Below are 23361 nucleotides of genomic sequence, written 5' to 3' on the forward strand. Positions count from 1 at the left end.
ATAGTTATGTGGATAAATTGGAGAAGCTGGGACTATTTCCTTGGAGATGAGAAGGTAGAGAGGAGATTTGATGGGGGTATTCAAAATCATTAGGGCTCTGGACAGAGTAGATAGGGAGAAACTATTACCATTGGTGGAAGGATCGAGAACCAGAGGGCAGAGATTTAAGGTAATTGGCAAAAGATGCAATGGTGACATGAGGAGAAACTTTTTCACACAGGGAGTAGTTCGGATCTGGAATACACTGCCTGAGAGTGTGGTGGAGGCAGGTTCAATTGATGCATTCAAAAGGGAATTGGATTATTCTCCTAAAAGGAAGGATATGCAGGATGACGGGGAGAAGGTGCCGGAGTGTCACGAGGTGAATTGCTCTTTCAGAGATCCAGCACAGAAATAATGGCCTGAATGGCCTTCTTCTGTGCTGTAACCATTCTATAATTCTATCATTTTTTTTCAAAGTCTGTATTTGTCTCTCATTGCCTGCGTGTCTCCCGTTGTGTGTGTGTGGATGTGAGTGTCTCTTTCCTTCTGTCTCTCTCTCAATGTCTGTGTGCATGTCTCTGTGCCTCGACGCATATCTCCCTGTCCCTCTCCCACCTTCTCTCACTCATTCTGTCTCTCCCTTGGTCTGTATCTCTCTCACAGTCTGCCTCTCACTGTTTCTGTGTCTTGCTGTGTCCAAGCTGCATGCAGCAGTGCTCGGGAGAGTTGGAATCCCAATTCAATGAAAATATTTTCAGCATCTCTTCATATGTGCACATGGAGTGTTCGAGGAACAACTTAAGCCTTCAATGAGCAGTGGGCACCACAGGGGCAGTGGGGTGTAGTGGACAGTGAACATAATGTCATGGTTTAATTTGATCAGTTTACGTTCTTCATTAATTATATTACATATATAAATGTGGGATGTGTCAGTACAGGAGGTGGGACTGTGTGTCCATTATTATATATTATATATAACTGTGGGATGTGTCAGTGCAGGAGGTGGGACTGTGTGTCCATTATTATATATTATATATAACTGTGAGATGTGTCAGTCCAGGAGGTGGGACTGTGTGTCCATTATTATATATTATATACAACTGTGGGATGTGTCAGTACAGGAGGTGGGACTGTGTGTCCATTATTATATATTATATATAACTGTGAGATGTGTCAGTACAGGAGGTGAGACTGTGTGTCCATTATTATATATTATATATAACTGTGGGATGTGTCAGTGCAGGAGGTGGGACTGTGTGTCCATTATTATATATTATATATAACTGTGAGATGTGTCAGTCCAGGAGGTGGGACTGTGTGTCCATTATTATATATTATATACAACTGTGGGATGTGTCAGTACAGGAGGTGGGACTGTGTGTCCATTATTATATATTATATATAACTGTGAGATGTGTCAGTACAGGAGGTGAGACTGTGTGTCCATTATTATATATTATATATAACTGTGGGATGTGTCAGTACAGGAGGTGGGACTGTGTGTCCATTGTTATATATTATATATAACTGTGGGACATGTCAGTACAGGAGGTGGGACTGTGTGTCCATTGTTATATATTATATATAACTGTGGGACATGTCAGTACAGGAGGTGGGACTGTGTGTCCATTATTCTATATTATATATAACTGTGGGATGTGTCAGTCCAGGAGGTGGGACTGTGTGTCCATTATTATATATTCTATATAACTGTGGGATGTGTCAGTACAGGAGGTGGAACTGTGTGTCCATTATTATATATTATATATAACTGTGGGATGTGTCAGTACAGGAGGTGGGACTGTGTGCCCATTATTATATATTATATATAACTGTGGGATGTGTCAGTCCAGGAGGTGGGACTGTCTGTCCATTATTATATATTATATATAACTGTGGGATGTGTCAGTGCAGGAGGTGAGACTGTGTGTCCATTATTATATATTATATATAACTGTGGGATGTGTCAGTCCAGGAGGTGGGACTGTGTGTCCATTATTATATATTATATATAACTGTGGGATCTGTCAGTCCAGGAGGTGGGACTGTGTGTCCATTATTATATATTATATATAACTGTGGGATGTGTCAGTCCAGGAGGTGGACTGTGTGTCCATTATTATATATTATATATAACTGTGGGATGCGTCAGTCCAGGAGGTGAGACTGTGTGTCCATTATTATATATTATATATAACTGTGGGATGTGTCAGTCCAGGAGGTGGGACTGTGTGTCCATTATTATATATTATATATAACTGTGGGATGTGTCAGTCCAGGAGGTGAGACTGTGTGTCCATTATTATATATTATATATAACTGTGGGATGTGTCAGTCCAGGAGGTGGGACTGTGTGTCCATTATTATATATTATATATAACTGTGGGATGTGTCAGTATACAGGAGGTGGGACTGTGTGTCCATTATTATATATTACATATAGCTGTGGGATGTGTCAGTACAGGAGGTGAGACTGTGTGTCCATTATTATATATTATATATAACTGTGGGATGTGTCAGTATACAGGAGTTGGAACTGTGTTTCCATTATTATATATTATATATAGCTGTGGGATGTTTCAGTACAGGAGGTGAGACTGTGTGTCCATTATTATATATTATATATAACTGTGGGACGTGTCAGTACAGGAGGTGGGACTGTGTGTCCATTATTATATATTATATATAACTGTGGGACGTGTCAGTACAGGAGGTGGGACCGTGTGTCCATTATTATATATTATATATAACTGTGGGATGTGTCAGTCCAGGAGGTGGGACTGTGTGTCCATTATTCTATATTATATACAACTGTGGGATGTGTCAGTCCAGGAGGTGGGACTGTGTGTCCATTATTATGTATTATATATAACTGTGGGATGTGTCAGTACAGGAGGTGGAACTGTGTGTCCATTATTATATATTATATATAACTGTGGGATGTATCAGGACAGGAGGTGGGACTGTGTGTCCATTATTATATATTATATATAACTGTGGGATGTGTCAGTCCAGGAGGTGGGACTGTGTGTCCATTATTCTATATTATATACAACTGTGGGATGTGTCAGTCCAGGAGGTGGGACTGTGTGTCCATTATTATGTATTATATATAACTGTGGGATGTGTCAGTACAGGAGGTGGAACTGTGTGTCCATTATTATATATTATATATAACTGTGGGATGTATCAGGACAGGAGGTGGGACTGTGTGTCCATTATTATATATTATATATAACTGTGGGATGTGTCAGTCCAGGAGGTGGGACTGTGTGTCCATTATTATATATTATATATAACTGTGGGATGTATCAGGACAGGAGGTGGGACTGTGTGTCCATTATTATATATTATATATAACTGTGGGATGTGTCAGTCCAGGAGGTGGGACTGTGTGTCCATTATTATGTATTATATATAACTGTGGGATGTGTCAGTACAGGAGGTGGAACTGTGTGTCCATTATTATATATTATATATAACTGTGGGATGTATCAGGACAGGAGGTGGGACTGTGTGTCCATTATTATATATTATATATAACTGTGGGATGTGTCAGTCCAGGAGGTGGGACTGTGTATCCATTATTATATATTATATACAACTGTGGGATGTGTCAGTCCAGGAGGTGGGACTGTGTGTCCATTATTATATATTATATATAACTGTAGGATGTGTCAGTCCAGGAGGTGGGACTGTGTGTCCATTATTCTATATTATATATAACTGTGGGATGTGTCAGTCCAGGAGGTGGGACTGTGTGTCCATTATTATATATTCTATATAACTGTGGGATGTGTCAGTACAGGAGGTGGAACTGTGTGTCCATTATTATATATTATATATAACTGTGGGATGTGTCAGTACAGGAGGTGGGACTGTGTGCCCATTATTATATATTATATATAACTGAGGGATGTGTCAGTCCAGGAGGTGGGAGTGTCTGTCCATTATTATATATTATATATAACTGTGGGATGTGTCAGTCCAGGAGGTGGGACTGTGTGTCCATTATTATATATTATATATAACTGTGGGATGCGTCAGTGCAGGAGGTGAGACTGTGTGTCCATTATTATATATTATATATAACTGTGGGATGTGTCAGTCCAGGAGGTGGGACTGTGTGTCCATTATTATATATTATATATAACTGTGGGATGTGTCTGTCCAGGAGGTGGGACTGTGTGTCCATTATTATATATTATATATAACTGTGGGATGTGTCAGTCCAGGAGGTGGACTGTGTGTCCATTATTATATATTATATATAACTGTGAGATGCGTCAGTCCAGGAGGTGAGACTGTGTGTCCATTATTATATATTATATATAACTGTGGGATGTGTCAGTCCAGGAGGTGGGACTGTGTGTCCATTATTATATATTATATATAACTGTGGGATGTGTCAGTATACAGGAGGTGGGACTGTGTGTCCATTAGTATATATTACATATAGCTGTGGGATGTGTCAGTACAGGAGGTGAGACTGTGTGTCCATTATTGTATATTATATATAACTGTGGGATGTGTCAGTACAGGAGGTGGGACTGTGTGTCCATTGTTATATATTATATATAACTGTGGGATGTGTCAGTCCAGGAGGTGGGACTGTGTGTCCATTATTATATATTATATATAACTGTGGGATGTGTCAGTCCAGGAGGTGGGACTGTGTGTCCATTATTATATATTATATATAACTGTGGGATGTGTCAGTACAGGAGGTGGGACTGTGTGTCCATTATTTTAAATTATATATAACTGTGGGATGTGTCAGTACAGGAGGTGGGAATGTGTGTCCATTATTATATATTATATATAACTGTGGGATGTGTCAGTCCAGGAGGTGGGACTGTGTGTCCATTATTATATATTATATATAACTGTGGGATGTGTCAGTCCAGGAGGTGGGACTGTGTGTCCATTATTATGTATTATATATAACTGTGGGATGTGTCAGTACAGGAGGTGGAACTGTGTGTCCATTATTATATATTATATATAACTGTGGAATGTGTCAGGACAGGAGGTGGGACTGTGTGTCCATTATTATATATTATATATAACTGTGGGATGTGTCAGTCCAGGAGGTGGGACTGTGTGTCCATTATTCTATATTATATACAACTGTGGGATGTGTCAGTCCAGGAGGTGGGACTGTGTGTCCATTATTATATATTATATATAACTGTAGGATGTGTCAGTTCAGGAGGTGGGACTGTGTGTCCATTATTCTATATTATATATAACTGTGGGATGTGTCAGTCCAGGAGGTGGGACTGTGTGTCCATTATTATATATTCTATATAACTGTGGGATGTGTCAGTACAGGAGGTGGAACTGTGTGTCCATTATTATATATTATATATAACTGTGGGATGTGTCAGTACAGGAGGTGGGACTGTGTGCCCATTATTATATATTATATATAACTGTGGGATGTGTCAGTCCAGGAGGTGGGAGTGTCTGTCCATTATTATATATTATATATAACTGTGGGATGTGTCAGTACAGGAGGTGGGACTGTGTGCCCATTATTATATATTATATATAACTGAGGGATGTGTCAGTCCAGGAGGTGGGAGTGTCTGTCCATTATTATATATTATATATAACTGTGGGATGCGTCAGTGCAGGAGGTGGGACTGTGTGTCCATTGTTATATATTATATGTAACTGTGGGATGTGTCAGTCCAGGAGGTGGGACTGTGTGTCCATTATTATATATTATATATAACTGTGGGATGTGTCAGTCCAGGAGGTGGGACTGTGTGTCCATTATTATATATTATATATAACTGTGGGATGTGTCAGTACAGGAGGTGGGACTGTGTGTCCATTATTTTAAATTATATATAACTGTGGGATGTGTCAGTACAGGAGGTGGGACTGTGTGTCCATTATTATATATTATATATAACTGTGGGATGTGTCAGTATACAGGAGGTGGGACTGTGTGTCCATTATTATATATTACATATAGCTGTGGGATGTGTCAGTACAGGAGGTGAGACTGTGTGTCCATTATTATATATTATATATAACTGTGGGATGTGTCAGTATACAGGAGGTGGGACTGTGTGTCCATTATTATATATTATATATAACTGTGGGATGTGTCAGTACAGGAGGTGGGACTGTGTGTCCATTATTTTAAATTATATATAACTGTGGGATGTGTCAGTACAGGAGGTGGGACTGTGTGTCCATTATTATATATTATATATAACTGTGGGATGTGTCAGTATACAGGAGGTGGGACTGTGTGTCCATTATTATATATTACATATAGCTGTGGGATGTGTCAGTACAGGAGGTGAGACTGTGTGTCCATTATTATATATTATATATAACTGTGGGATGTGTCAGTATACAGGAGGTGGAACTGTGTTTCCATTATTATATATTATATATAGCTGTGGGATGTGTCAGTACAGGAGGTGAGACTGTGTGTCCATTATTATATATTATATATAACTGTGGGATGCGTCAGTGCAGGAGGTGAGACTGTGTGTCCATTATTATATATTATATATAACTGTGGGATGTGTCAGTCCAGGAGGTGGGACTGTGTGTCCATTATTATATATTATATATAACTGTGGGATGTGTCAGTCCAGGAGGTGGGACTGTGTGTCCATTATTATATATTATATATAACTGTGGGATGTGTCAGTCCAGGAGGTGGACTGTGTGTCCATTATTATATATTATATATAACTGTGGGATGCGTCAGTCCAGGAGGTGAGACTGTGTGTCCATTATTATATATTATATATAACTGTGGGATGTGTCAGTCCAGGAGGTGGGACTGTGTGTCCATTATTATATATTATATATAACTGTGGGATGTGTCAGTCCAGGAGGTGAGACTGTGTGTCCATTATTATATATTATATATAACTGTGGGATGTGTCAGTCCAGGAGGTGGGACTGTGTGTCCATTATTATATATTATATATAACTGTGGGATGTGTCAGTATACAGGAGGTGGGACTGTGTGTCCATTATTATATATTACATATAGCTGTGGGATGTGTCAGTACAGGAGGTGAGACTGTGTGTCCATTATTATATATTATATATAACTGTGGGATGTGTCAGTATACAGGAGGTGGAACTGTGTTTCCATTATTATATATTATATATAGCTGTGGGATGTGTCAGTACAGGAGGTGAGACTGTGTGTCCATTATTATATATTATATATAATTGTGGGACGTGTCAGTACAGGAGGTGGGACTGTGTCTCCATTATTATATATTATATATAACTGTGGGATGTGTCAGTACAGGAGGTGGGACTGTGTGTCCATTATTATATATTATATATAACTGTGGGACGTGTCAGTACAGGAGGTGGGACTGTGTGTCCATTATTATATATTATATATAACAGTGGGATGTGTCAGTACAGGAGGTGGGACTGTGTGCCCATTATTATATATTATATATAACTGTGGGATGTGTCAGTACAGGAGTTGGGACTGTGTGTCCATTATTATATTATATATAACAGTGGGACATGTCAGTACAGGAGGTGGGACTGTGTGTCCATTATTATATATTATATATAACAGTGGGATGTGTCAGTACAGGAGGTGGGACTGTGTGTCCATTATTATATTATATATAACAGTGGGACATGTCAGTACAGGAGGTGGGACTGCGTGTCCATTATTATATATTATATATAACTGTGGGATGTGTCAGTACAGGAGTTGGGACTGTGTGTCCATTATTATAATATATATATAACTGTGGGATGTGTCAGTACAGGAGTTGGGACTGTGTGTCCATTATTATATTATATATAACAGTGGGACATGTCAGTACAGGAGGTGGGACTGTGTGTCCATTATTATATATTATATATAACTGTGGGATGTGTCAGTACAGGAGGCGGGACTGTGTGTCCATTATTATATATTATATCTAACTGTGAGACGTGTCAGTGCAGGAGGTGGGACTGTGTGTCCATTATTATATATTATATATAACTGTGGGACGTGTCAGTCCAGGATGTGGGACTGTGTGTCCATTATTATATATTATATATAACTGTGAGACGTGTCAGTGCAGGAGGTGGGACTGTGTGTCCATTTTTATATATTATATAGAACTGTGGGATGTGTCAGTACCGGAGGTGGGACTGTGTGTTCATTATTATATCTTATATAGAACTGTGGGACGTGTCAGTACAGGAGGTGGGACTGTGTGTCCATTATTATATATTATATATAACTGTGGGACGTGTCAGTACCGGAGGTGGGACTGTGTGTTCATTATTATATCTTATATAGAACTGTGGGACGTGTCAGTACAGGAGGTGGGACTGTGTGTCCATTATTATATATTATATATAACTGTGGGACGTGTCAGTACAGGAGGTGGGACTGTGTGTCCATTATTATATATTATATATAACTGTGGGACGTGTCAGTACAGGAGGTGGGACTGTGTGTCCATTATTATATATTATATATAACTGTGGGACGTGTCAGTCCAGGAGGTGGGACTGTGTGTCCATTATTATATATTATATATAACTGTGGGATGTGTCAGTCCAGGAGGTGGGACTGTGTGTCCATTATTCTATATTATATATAACTGTGGGATGTGTCAGTACAGGAGGTGGGACTGTGTGTCCATTATTATATATTATATATAACTGTGGGACGTGTCAGTACAGGAGGTGGGACTGTGTGTCCATTATTATATATTATATATAACTGTGGGACGTGTCAGTACAGGAGGTGGGACTGTGTGTCCATTATTATATATTATATATAACTGTGGGACGTGTCAGTACAGGAGGTGGGACTGTGTGTCCATTATTATATATTATATATAACTGTGGGATGTGTCAGTCCAGGAGGTGGGACTGTGTGTCCATTATTATATATTATATATAACTGTGGGATGTGTCAGTCCAGGAGGTGGGACTGTGTGTCCATTATTCTATATTATATATAACTGTGGGATGTGTCAGTCCAGGAGGTGGGACTGTGTGTCCATTATTATATATTATATATAACTGTGGGATGTGTCAGTACAGGAGGTGGGACTGTGTGTCCATTATTATATATTATATATAACTGTGGGATGTGTCAGTACAGGAGGTGGGACTGTGTGTCCATTATTATATATTATATATAACTGTGGGATGTGTCAGTACAGGAGGTGGGACTGTGTGTCCATTATTATATATTATATATAACTGTGGGATGTGTCAGTCCAGGAGGTGGGACTGTCTGTCCATTATTATATATTATATATACCTGTGGGATGCGTCAGTGCAGGAGGTGAGACTGTGTGTCCATTATTATATATTATATATAACTGTGGGATGTGTCAGTCCAGGAGGTGGGACTGTGTGTCCATTATTATATATTATATATAACTGTGGGATGTGTCAGTCCAGGAGGTGGGACTGTGTGTCCATTATTATATATTATATATAACTGTGGGATGTGTCAGTCCAGGAGGTGGGACTGTGTGTCCATTATTATATATTATATATAACTGTGGGATGTGTCAGTCCAGGAGGTGAGACTGTGTGTCCATTATTATATATTATATATAACTGTGGGATGTGTTAGTCCAGGAGGTGGGACTGTGTGTCCATTATTATATATTATATATAACTGTGGGATGTGTCAGTATACAGGAGGTGGGACTGTGTGTCCATTATTATATATTACATATAGCTGTGGGATGTGTCAGTACAGGAGGTGAGACTGTGTGTCCATTATTATATATTATATATAACTCTGGGATGTGTCAGTATACAGGAGGTGGGACTGTGTGTCCATTATGATATATTATATCTATCTGTGGGATGTGTCAGTAGAGGAGGTGAGACTGTGTGTCCATTATTATATATTATATATAAATGTGGGACGTGTCAGTACAGGAGGTGGGACTGTGTGTCCATTATTATATTTTATATATATCTGTGGGACATGTCAGTACAGGAGGTGGGACTGTGTGTCCATTATTATATATTATATATAACAGTGGGATGTGTCAGTACAGGAGGTGGGACTGTGTGTCCATTATTATATATTATATATAACAGTGGGATGTGTCAGTACAGGAGGTGGGACTGTGTGTCCATTGTTATATATTATATATAACTGTGGGATGTGTCAGTACAGGAGGTGGGACTGTGTGTCCATTATTATATTAGATATAACAGTGGGACATGTCAGTACAGGAGTTGGGACTGTGTGTCCATTATTATATTAGATATAACAGTGGGACATGTCAGTACAGAGGTGGGACTGTGTGTCCATTATTATATATTATATATAACTGTGGGATGTGTCAGTCCAGGAGGTGGGACTGTGTGTCCATTATTATATATTATATATAACTGTGGGATGTGTCAGTACAGGAGGTGGAACTGTGTGTCCATTATTATATATTATATATAACTGTGGGATGTGTCAGTACAGGAGGTGGGACTGTGTGTCCATTATTATAGATTATATATAACTGTGGGATGTGTCAGTCCAGGAGGTGGGACTTTGTGTCCATTATTATATATTATATATAACTGTGGGATGTGTCAGTACAGGAGGTGGGACTGTGTGTCCATTATTATATATTATATATAACTGTGGACGTGTCAGTACAGGAGGTGGGACTGTGTGTCCATTATTATATATTATATATAACAGTGGGATGTGTCAGTACAGGAGGTGGGACTGTGTGTCCATTATTATATTATATATAACAGTGGGACATGTCAGTACAGGATGTGGGACTGTGTGTCCATTATTATATATTATATATAACTGTGGGATGTGTCAGTACAGGAGGTGGGACTGTGTGTCCATTATTATATATTATATATAACTGTGGGATGTGTCAGTCCAGGAGGTGGGACTGTGTGTCCATTATTATATATTATATCTAACTGTGAGACGTGTCAGTGCAGGAGGTGGGACTGTGTGTCCATTATTATATATTATATATAACTGTGGACGTGTCAGTACAGGAGGTGGGACTGTGTGTCCATTATTATATATTATATCTAACTGTGAGACGTGTCAGTGCAGGAGGTGGGACTGTGTGTCCATTATTATATATTATATATAACTGTGGGAAGTGTCAGTACAGGAGGTGGGACTGTGTGTCCATTATTATATATTATATATAACTGTGGGACGTGTCAGTACAGGAGATGGGACTGTGTGTCCATTATTATATATTATATATAACTGTGGGATGTGTCAGTACAGGAGGTGGGACTGTGTGTCCATTATTATATATTATATATAACTGTGGGATGTGTCAGTCCAGGAGGTGGGACTGTGTGTCCATTATTATATATTATATATAACTGTGGGATGTGTCAGTCCAGGAGGTGGGACTGTGTGTCCATTATTATATATTATATATAACTGTGGGATGTGTCAGTCCAGGAGGTGGGACTGTGTGTCCATTATTATATATTATATATAACTGTGGGATGTGTCAGTCCAGGAGGTGGGACTGTGTGTCCATTATTATATATTATATATAACTGTGGGATGTGTCAGTACAGGAGGTGGGACTGTGTGTCCATTATTTTAAATTATATATAACTGTGGGATGTGTCAGTACAGGAGGTGAGACTGTGTGTCCATTATTATATATTATATATAACTGTGGGATGTGTCTGTCCAGGAGGTGGGACTGTGTGTCCATTATTATATATTATATATAACTGTGGGATGTGTCAGTATACAGGAGGTGGGACTCTGTGTCCATTATTATATATTACATATAGCTGTGGGATGTGTCAGTACAGGAGGTGAGACTGTGTGTCCATTATTATATATTATATATAACTGTGGGATGTGTCAGTATACAGGAGGTGGGACTGTGTGTCCGTTATTATATATTATATATAGCTGTGGGATGTGTCAGTACAGGAGGTGAGACTGTGTGTCCATTATTATATATTATATATAACTGTGGGACGTGTCAGTACAGGAGGTGGGACTGTGTGTCCATTATTATATTTTATATATATCTGTGGGACATGTCAGTACAGGAGGTGGGACTGTGTGTCCATTATTATATATTATATATAACTGTGGGACGTGTCAGTACAGGAGGTGGGACTGTGTGTCCATTATTATATATTATATATAACAGTGGGATGTGTCAGTACAGGAGGTGGGACTGTGTGTCCATTATTATATATTATATATAACAGTGGGATGTGTCAGTACAGGAGGTGGGACTGTGTGTCCATTGTTATATATTATATATAACTGTGGGATGTGTCAGTACAGGAGGTGGGACTGTGTGTCCATTATTATATTAGATATAACAGTGGGACATGTCAGTACAGGAGGTGGGACTGTGTGTCCATTATTATATATTATATATAACAGTGGGATGTGTCAGTCCAGGAGGTGGGACTGTGTGTCCATTATTCTATATTATATATAACTGTGGGATGTGTCAGTCCAGGAGGTGGGACTGTGTGTCCATTATTATATATTATATATAACTGTGGGATGTGTCAGTACAGGAGGTGGAACTGTGTGTCCATTATTATATATTATATATAACTGTGGGATGTGTCAGTACAGGAGGTGGGACTGTGTGTCCATTATTATAGATTATATATAACTGTGGGATGTGTCAGTCCAGGAGGTGGGACTTTGTGTCCATTATTATATATTATATATAACTGTGGGATGTGTCAGTACAGGAGGTGGGACTGTGTGTCCATTATTATATATTATAGATAACTGTGGACGTGTCAGTACAGGAGGTGGGACTGTGTGTCCATTATTATATATTATATATAACAGTGGGATGTGTCAGTACAGGAGGTGGGACTGTGTGTCCATTATTATATTATATATAACAGTGGGACATGTCAGTACAGGATGTGGGACTGTGTGTCCATTATTATATATTATATATAACTGTGGGATGTGTCAGTACAGGAGGTGGGACTGTGTGTCCATTATTATATATTATATATTACTGTGGGATGTGTCAGTCCAGGAGGTGGGACTGTGTGTCCATTATTATATATTATATATAACTGTGGGACGTGTCTGTCCAGGAGGTGGGACTGTGTGTCCATTATTATATATTATATATAACTGTGGACGTGTCAGTACAGGAGGTGGGACTGTGTGTCCATTATTATATATTATATATAACTGTGGGACGTGTCAGTCCAGGAGGTGGGACTGTGTGTCCATTATTATATATTATATCTAACTGTGAGACGTGTCAGTGCAGGAGGTGGGACTGTGTGTCCATTATTATATATTATATATAACTGTGGACGTGTCAGTACAGGAGGTGGGACTGTGTGTCCATTATTATATATTATATCTAACTGTGAGACGTGTCAGTGCAGGAGGTGGGACTGTGTGTCCATTATTATATATTATATCTAACTGTGGGACGTGTCAGTACAGGAGGTGGGACTGTGTGTCCATTATTATATATTATATATAACTGTGGGACGTGTCAGTACAGGAGGTGGGACTGTGTGTCCATTATTATATATTATATATAACTGTGGGATGTGTCAGTACAGGAGGTGGGACTGTTGTCCATTATTATATATTATATATAACTGTGGGATGTGTCAGTCCAGGAGGTGGGACTGTGTGTCCATTATTATATATTATATATAACTGTGGGATGTGTCAGTCCAGGAGGTGGGACTGTGTGTCCATTATTATATATTATATATAACTGTGGGATGTGTCAGTCCAGGAGGTGGGACTGTGTGTCCATTATTATATATTATATATAACTGTGGGATGTGTCAGTCCAGGAGGTGGGACTGTGTGTCCATTATTATATATTATATATAACTGTGGGATGTGTCAGTACAGGAGGTGGGACTGTGTGTCCATTATTTTAAATTATATATAACTGTGGGATGTGTCAGTACAGGAGGTGGGACTGTGTGTCCATTATTATATATTATATATAACTGTGGGATGTGTCTGTCCAGGAGGTGGGACTGTGTGTCCATTATTATATATTATATATAACTGTGGGATGTGTCAGTCCAGGAGGTGGGACTGTGTGTCCATTATTATATATTATATATAACTGTGGGATGTGTCAGTCCAGGAGGTGGGACTGTGTGTCCATTATTATATATTATATATAACTGTGGGATGTGTCAGTACAGGAGGTGGAACTGTGTGTCCATTATTACTTATTATATATAACTGTGGGATGTGTCAGTACAGGAGGTGGGACTGTGTGTCCATTATTATATATTATATATAACTGTGGGATGTGTCAGTGCAGGAGGTGGGACTGTGTGTCCATTATTATATATTATATATAACTGTGGGATGTGTCAGTGCAGGAGGTGGGACTGTGTGTCCATTATTATATATTATATATAACTGTGGGACGTGTCAGTACAGGAGGTGGGACTGTCTGTCCATTATTATATATTATATATAACTGTGGGATGTGTCAGTACTGGAGATGGGACTGTGTGTCCATTATTATTTATTATATATAACTGTGGGACGTGTCAGTACAGGAGGTGGGACTGTCTGTCCATTATTATATATTATATATAACTGTGGGACGTGTCAGTACAGGAGGTGGGACTGTCTGTCCATCATTATATATTATATATAACTGTGGGACGTGTCAGTCCAGGAGGTGGGACTGTCTGACCATTATTATATATTATATATAACTGTGGGACGTGTCAGTACAGGAGGTGGGGCTGTCTGTCCATTTTTTTATATTATATATAACTGTGGGATGTGTCAGTGCAGGAGGTGGGAATGTGTATCCATTATTATATATTATTTATAACTGTGGAACGTTTCAGTGCAGGAGGTGGGACTGTGTGTCCATTATTATATATTATATATAACTGTGGGTTGTGTCAGTACAGGAGGTGGGACTGTGTGTCCATTATTATATATTATATATAACTGTGGGTTGTGTCAGTACAGGAGGTGGGACTGTCTGTCCATTATTATATATTATATATAACTGTGGGTTGTGTCAGTACAGGAGGTGGGACTGTCTGTCCATTATTATATATTATATATAACTGTGGGATGTGTCAGTCCAGGAGGTGGGACTGTGTGTCCATTATTATATATTATATATAACTGTGGGATGTGTCAGTCCAGGAGGTGGGACTGTGTGTCCATTATTCTATATTATATATAACTGTGGGATGTGTCAGTCCAGGAGGTGGGACTGTGTGTCCATTATTATATATTATATATAACTGTGGGATGTGTCAGTACAGGAGGTGGAACTGTGTGTCCATTATTATATATTATATATAACTGTGGGATGTGTCAGTACAGGAGGTGGGACTGTGTGTCCATTATTATAGATTATATATAACGGTGGGATGTGTCAGTCCAGGAGGTGGGACTGTCTGTCCATTATTATATATTATATATAACTGTGGGATGCGTCAGTGCAGGAGGTGAGACTCTGTGTCCATCATTATATATTATATATAACTGTGGGATGTGTCAGTCCAGGAGGTGGGACTGTGTGTCCATTATTATATATTATATATAACTGTGGGATGTGTCAGTCCAGGAGGTGGGACTGTGTGTCCATTATTATAGATTATATATAACTGTGGGATGTGTCAGTCCATGAGGTGGGACTGTGTGTCCATTATTATATATTATATATAACTGTGGGATGCGTCAGTCCAGGAGGTGAGACTGTGTGTCCATTATTATATATTATATATAACTGTGGGATGTGTCAGTCCAGGAGGTGGGACTGTGTGTCCATTATTATATATTATATATAGCTGTGGGATGTGTCAGTACAGGAGGTGGGACTGTGTGTCCATTATTATATTTTATATATATCTGTGGGACATGTCAGTACAGGAGGTGGGACTGTGTGTCCATTATTATATATTATATATAAAAGTGGGATGTGTCAGTACAGGAGGTGGGACTGTGTGTCCATTATTATATATTATATATAACAGTGGGATGTGTCAGTACAGGAGGTGGGACTGGGTGTCCATTATTATATATTATATATAACTGTGGGATGTGTCAGTACAGGAGGTGGGACTGTGTGTCCATTATTATATTATATATAACAGTGGGACATGTCAGTACAGGAGGTGGGACTGTGTGTCCATTATTATATATTATATATAACTGTGGGATGTGTCAGTACAGGAGGTGGGACTGTGTGTCCATTATTATATATTATATATAACTGTGGGATGTGTCAGTACAGGAGGTGGGACTGTGTGTCCATTATTATATATTATATATAACAGTGGGATGTGTCAGTACAGGAGGTGGGACTGTGTGTCCATTATTATATATTATATATAACTGTGGGATGTGTCAGTACAGGAGGTGGGACTGTGTGTCCATTATTATATATTATATATAACAGTGGGATGTGTCAGTACAGGAGGTGGGACTGTGTGTCCATTATTATATTATATATAACAGTGGGACATGTCAGTACAGGAGGTGGGACTGTGTGTCCATTATTATATATTATATATAACTGTGGGATGTGTCAGTACAGGAGGTGGGACTGTGTGTCCATTATTATATATTATATATAACTGTGGGATGTGTCAGTACAGGAGGTGGGACTGTGTGTCCATTATTATATATTATATATAACAGTGGGATGTGTCAGTACAGGAGGTGGGACTGTGTGTCCATTATTATATTATATATAACAGTGGGACATGTCAGTACAGGAGGTGGGACTGTGTGTCCATTATTATATATTATATATAACTGTGGGATGTGTCAGTACAGGAGGTGGGACTGTGTGTCCATTATTATATATTATATATAACTGTGGGATGTGTCAGTACAGGAGGTGGGACTGTGTGTCCATTATTATATATTATATATAACAGTGGGATGTGTCAGTACAGGAGGTGGGACTGTGTGTCCATTATTATATTATATATAACAGTGGGACATGTCAGTACAGGAGGTGGGACTGTGTGTCCATTATTATATATTATATATAACTGTGGGATGTGTCAGTACAGGAGGTGGGACTGTGTGTCCATTATTATATATTATATATAACTGTGGGATGTGTCAGTACAGGAGGTGGGACTGTGTGTCCATTGTTATATATTATATATAACTGTGGGACGTGTCAGTACAGGAGGTGGGACTGTGTGTCCATTATTATATATTATATATAACTGTGGGATGTGTCAGTGCAGGAGGTGGGACTGTGTGTCCATTATTATATATTATATATAACTGTGGGACGTGTCAGTACAGGAGGTGGGAATGTGTGTCCATTATTATATATTATATATAACTGTGGGATGTGTCAGTGCGGGAGGTGGGACTGTGTGTCCATTATTATATATTATATATAACTGTGGGATGTGTCAGTGCAGGAGGTGGGACTGTGTGTCCATTATTATATATTACATATAACTGTGGGATGTGTCAGTACAGGAGGTGGGACTGTGTGTCCATTATTATATATTATATATAACTGTGGGATGTGTCAGTGCAGGAGGTGGGACTGTGTGTCCATTATTATATATTATATATAACTGTGGGACGTGTCAGTACAGGAGGTGGGACTGTCTGTCCATTATTATATATTATATATAACTGTGGGATGTGTCAGTACTGGAGATGGGACTGTGTGTCCATTATTATTTATTATATATAACTGTGGGACGTGTCAGTACAGGAGGTGGGACTGTCTGTCCATTATTATATATTATATATAACTGTGGGACGTGTCAGTACAGGAGGTGGGACTGTCTGTCCATCATTATATATTATATATAACTGTGGGACGTGTCAGTCCAGGAGGTGGGACTGTCTGTCCATTATTATATATTATATATAACTGTGGGACGTGTCAGTACAGGAGGTGGGACTGTGTGTCCATTTTTTTATATTATATATAACTGTGGGATGTGTCAGTGCAGGAGGTGGGACTGTGTATCCATTATTATATATTATTTATAACTGTGGAACGTTTCAGTGCAGGAGGTGGGACTGTGTGTCCATTATTATATATTATATATAACTGTGGGTTGTGTCAGTACAGGAGGTGGGACTGTCTGTCCATTATTATATATTATATATAACTGTGGGACGTGTCAGTACAGGAGGTGGGACTGTGTGTCCATTATTATATATTATATATAACTGTGGGTTGTGTCAGTCCAGGAGGTGGCACTGTGTGTCCATTATTATATATTATATATAACTGTGGGATGCGTCAGTCCAGGAGGTGAGACTGTGTGTCCATTATTATATATTATATATAACTGTGGGATGTGTCAGTCCAGGAGGTGGGACTGTGTGTCCATTATTCTATATTATATATAACTGTGGGATGTGTCAGTCCAGGAGGTGGGACTGTGTGTCCATTATTATATATTATATATAACTGTGGGATGTGTCAGTCCAGGAGGTGGGACTGTGTGTCCATTATTATATATTATATATAACTGTGGGATGTGTCAGTCCAGGAGGTGGGACTGTGTGTCCATTATTATATATTATATATAACTGTGGGATGTGTCAGTCCAGGAGGTGGGACTGTGTGTCCATTATTCTATATTATATATAACTGTGGGATGTGTCAGTCCAGGAGGTGGGACTGTGTGTCCATTATTATATATTATATATAACTGTGGGATGTGTCAGTACAGGAGTTGGAACTGTGTGTCCATTATTATATATTATATATAACTGTGGGATGTGTCAGTACAGGAGGTGGGACTGTGTGTCCATTATTATAGATTATATATAACTGTGGGATGTGTCAGTCCAGGAGGTGGGACTGTCTGTCCATTATTATATATTATATATAACTGTGGGATGCGTCAGTGCAGGAGGTGAGACTGTGTGTCCATCATTATATATTATATATAACTGTGGGATGTGTCAGTCCAGGAGGTGGGACTGTGTGTCCATTATTATATATTATATATAACTGTGGGATGTGTCAGTCCAGGAGGTGGGACTGTGTGTCCATTATTATAGATTATATATAACTGTGGGATGTGTCAGTCCATGAGGTGGGACTGTGTGTCCATTATTCTATATTATATATAACTGTGGGATGCGTCAGTCCAGGAGGTGAGACTGTGTGTCCATTATTATATATTATATATAACTGTGGGATGTGTCAGTCCAGGAGGTGGGACTGTGTGTCCATTATTATATATTATATATAACTGTGGGATGTGTCAGTCCAGGAGGTGAGACTGTGTGTCCATTATTATATATTATATATAACTGTGGGATGTGTCAGTCCAGGAGGTGGGACTGTGTGTCCATTATTATATATTATATATAACTGTGGGATGTGTCAGTATACAGGAGGTGGGACTGTGTGTCCATTATTATATATTATATATAGCTGTGGGATGTGTCAGTACAGGAGGTGAGACTGTGTGTCCATTATTATATATTATATATAACTGTGGGACGTGTCAGTACAGGAGGTGGGACTGTGTGTCCATTATTATATTTTATATATATCTGTGGGATGTGTCAGTACAGGAGGTGGGACTGTGTGTCCATTATTATATATTATATATAAATGTGGGATGTGTCAGTACAGGAGGTGGGACTGTGTGTCCATTATTATATATTATATAGAACTGTGGGATGTGTCAGTACAGGAGGTGGGACCGTGTGTCCATTATTATATATTATATATAACAGTGGGATGTGTCAGTACAGGAGGTGGGACTGTGTGTCCATTATTATATATTATATATAACAGTGGGATGTGTCAGTACAGGAGGTGGGACTGTGTGTCCATTATTATATATTATATATAACAGTGGGATGTGTCAGTACAGGAGGTGGGACTGTGTGTCCATTATTATATATTATATATAACAGTGGGATGTGTCAGTACAGGAGGTCGGACTGTGTGTCCATTATTATATATTATATATAACAGTGGGATGTGTCAGTACAGGAGGTGGGACTGTGTGTCCATTATTATATTTTATATATATCTGTGGGATGTGTCAGTACAGGAGGTGGGACTGTGTGTCCATTATTATATATTATATATAACAGTGGGATGTGTCAGTACAGGAGGTGGGACTGTGTGTCCATTATTATATATTATATATAACAGTGGGATGTGTCAGTACAGGAGGTGGGACTGTGTGTCCATTATTATATATTATATATAACTGTGGGATGTGTCAGTACAGGAGGTGGGACTGTGTGTCCATTATTATATTATATATAACAGTGGGACATGTCAGTACAGGAGGTGGGACTGTGTGTCCATTATTATATAATATATATAACAGTGGGATGTGTCAGTACAGGAGGTGGGACTGTGTGTCCATTATTATATATTATATATAACAGTGGGATGTGTCAGTACAGGAGGTGGGACTGTGTGTCCATTATTATATATTATATATAACTGTGGGATGTGTCAGTACAGGAGGTGGGACTGTGTGTCCATTATTATATATTATATATAACAGTGGGATGTGTCAGTACAGGAGGTGGGACTGTGTGTCCATTATTATATTATATATAACAGTGGGACATGTCAGTACAGGAGGTGGGACTGTGTGTCCATTATTATATATTATATATAACTGTGGGATGTGTCAGTACAGGAGGTGGGACTGTGTGTCCATTATTATATATTATATATAACTGTGGACGTGTCAGTACAGGAGGTGGGACTGTGTGTCCATTATTATATATTATATATAACTGTGGGATGTGTCAGTACAGGAGGTGGGACTGTGTGTCCATTATTATAGATTATATATAACTGTGGGATGTGTCAGTCCAGGAGGTGGGACTGTCTGTCCATTATTATATATTATATATAACTGTGGGATGCGTCAGTGCAGGAGGTGAGACTGTGTGTCCATTATTATATATTATATATAACTGTGGGATGTGTCAGTACAGGAGGTGGGACTGTGTGTCCATTATTATATATTATATATAACTGTGGGATGTGTCAGTACAGGAGGTGGGACTGTGTGTCCATTATTATATATTATATATAAAAGTGGGATGTGTCAGTACAGGAGGTGGGATTGTGTGTCCATTATTATATATTATATATAACAGTGGGATGTGTCAGTACAGGAGGTGGGACTGGGTGTCCATTATTATATATTATATATAACTGTGGGATGTGTCAGTACGGGAGGTGGGACTGTGTGTCCATTATTATATTATATATAACAGTGGGACATGCCAGTACAGGAGGTGGGACTGTGTGTCCATTATTATATATTATATATAACTGTGGGATGTGTCAGTACAGGAGGTGGGACTGTGTGTCCATTATTATATATTATATATAACTGTGGGATGTGTCAGTACAGGAGGTGGGACTGTGTGTCCATTATTATATATTATATATAACAGTGGGATGTGTCAGTACAGGAGGTGGGACTGTGTGTCCATTATTATATTATATATAACAGTGGGACATGTCAGTACAGGAGGTGGGACTGTGTGTCCATTATTATATATTATATATAACTGTGGGATGTGTCAGTACAGGAGGTGGGACTGTGTGTCCATTATTATATATTATATATAACTGTGGGATGTGTCAGTACAGGAGGTGGGACTGTGTGTCCATTGTTATATATTATATATAACTGTGGGACGTGTCAGTACAGGAGGTGGGAATGTGTATCCATTATTATATATTATATATAACTGTGGGATGTGTCAGTGCAGGAGGTGGGACTGTGTGTCCATTATTATATATTATATATAACTGTGGGACGTGTCAGTACAGGAGGTGGGAATGTGTGTCCATTATTATATATTATATATAACTGTGGGATGTGTCAGTGCAGGAGGTGGGACTGTGTGTCCATTATTATATATTACATATAACTGTGGGATGTGTCAGTACAGGAGGTGGGACTGTGTGTCCATTATTATATATTATATATAACTGTGGGATGTGTCAGTGCAGGAGGTGGGACTGTGTGTCCATTATTGTATATTATATATAACTGTGGGACGTGTCAGTACAGGAGGTGGGACTGTCTGTCCATTATTATATATTATATATAACTGTGGGATGTGTCAGTACTGGAGATGGGACTGTGTGTCCATTATTATTTATTATATATAACTGTGGGACGTGTCAGTACAGGAGGTGGGACTGTCTGTCCATTATTATATATTATATATAACTGTGGGATTTGTCAGTACTGGAGATGGGACTGTGTGTCCATTATTATATATTATATATAACTGTGGGACGTATCAGTACAGGAGGTGGGACTGTCTGTCCATCATTATATATTATATATAACTGTGGGATGTGTCAGTACTGGAGATGGGACTGTGTGTCCATTATTATTTATTATATATAACTGTGGGACGTGTCAGTACAGGAGGTGGGACTGTGTGTCCATTATTATATATTATATATAACTGTGGGACGTGTCAGTACAGGAGGTGGGACTGTCTGTCCATCATTATATATTATATATAACTGTGGGATGTGTCAGTACTGGAGATGGGACTGTGTGTCCATTATTATTTATTATATATAACTGTGGGACGTGTCAGTACAGGAGGTGGGACTGTGTGTCCATTATTATATATTATATATAACTGTGGGATGTGTCAGTACAGGAGGTGGGACTGTCTGTCCATCATTATATATTATATATAACTGTGGGACGTGTCAGTCCAGGAGGTGGGACTGTCTGTCCATTATTATATATTATATATAACTGTGGGACGTGTCAGTACAGGAGGTGGGACTGTGTGTCCATTATTATATATTATTTATAACTGTGGAACGTTTCAGTGCAGGAGGTGGGACTGTGTGTCCATTATTATATATTATATATAACTGTGGGTTGTGTCAGTACAGGAGGTGGGACTGTCTGTCCATTATTATATATTATATATAACTGTGGGTTGTGTCAGTACAGGAGGTGGGACTGTCTGTCCATTATTATATATTATATATAACTGTGGGTTGTGTCAGTACAGGAGGTGGGACTGTCTGTCCATTATTATATATTATATATAACTGTGGGTTGTGTCAGTACAGGAGGTGGGACTGTCTGTCCATTATTATATATTATATATAACTGTGGGTTGTGTCAGTACAGGAGGTGGGACTGTGTGTCCATTATTATATATTATATATAACTGTGGGACGTGTCAGTACAGGAGGTGGGAATGTGTGTCCATTATTATATATTATATATAACTGTGGGATGTGTCAGTGCAGGAGGTGGGACTGTGTGTCCATTATTATATATTATTTATAACTGTGGAACGTTTCAGTGCAGGAGGTGGGACTGTGTGTCCATTATTATATATTATTTATAACTGTGGAACGTTTCAGTGCAGGAGGTGGG

At 38.9% G+C, this 23361-nt stretch overlaps 1 gene segment (V, D, J or C); it reads right to left on the minus strand.

The window, feature by feature from the left end:
- Positions 1 to 23361, minus strand: part of LOC137373112 (Ig kappa chain V-III region MOPC 321-like) — a 32944-nt gene that overhangs the window by 8501 nt on the left and 1082 nt on the right.

This window comes from Heterodontus francisci, chromosome 8, assembly GCF_036365525.1.
Source record: "Heterodontus francisci isolate sHetFra1 chromosome 8, sHetFra1.hap1, whole genome shotgun sequence".
In the NCBI taxonomy this organism is placed as follows: Eukaryota; Metazoa; Chordata; class Chondrichthyes; order Heterodontiformes; family Heterodontidae; genus Heterodontus; species Heterodontus francisci.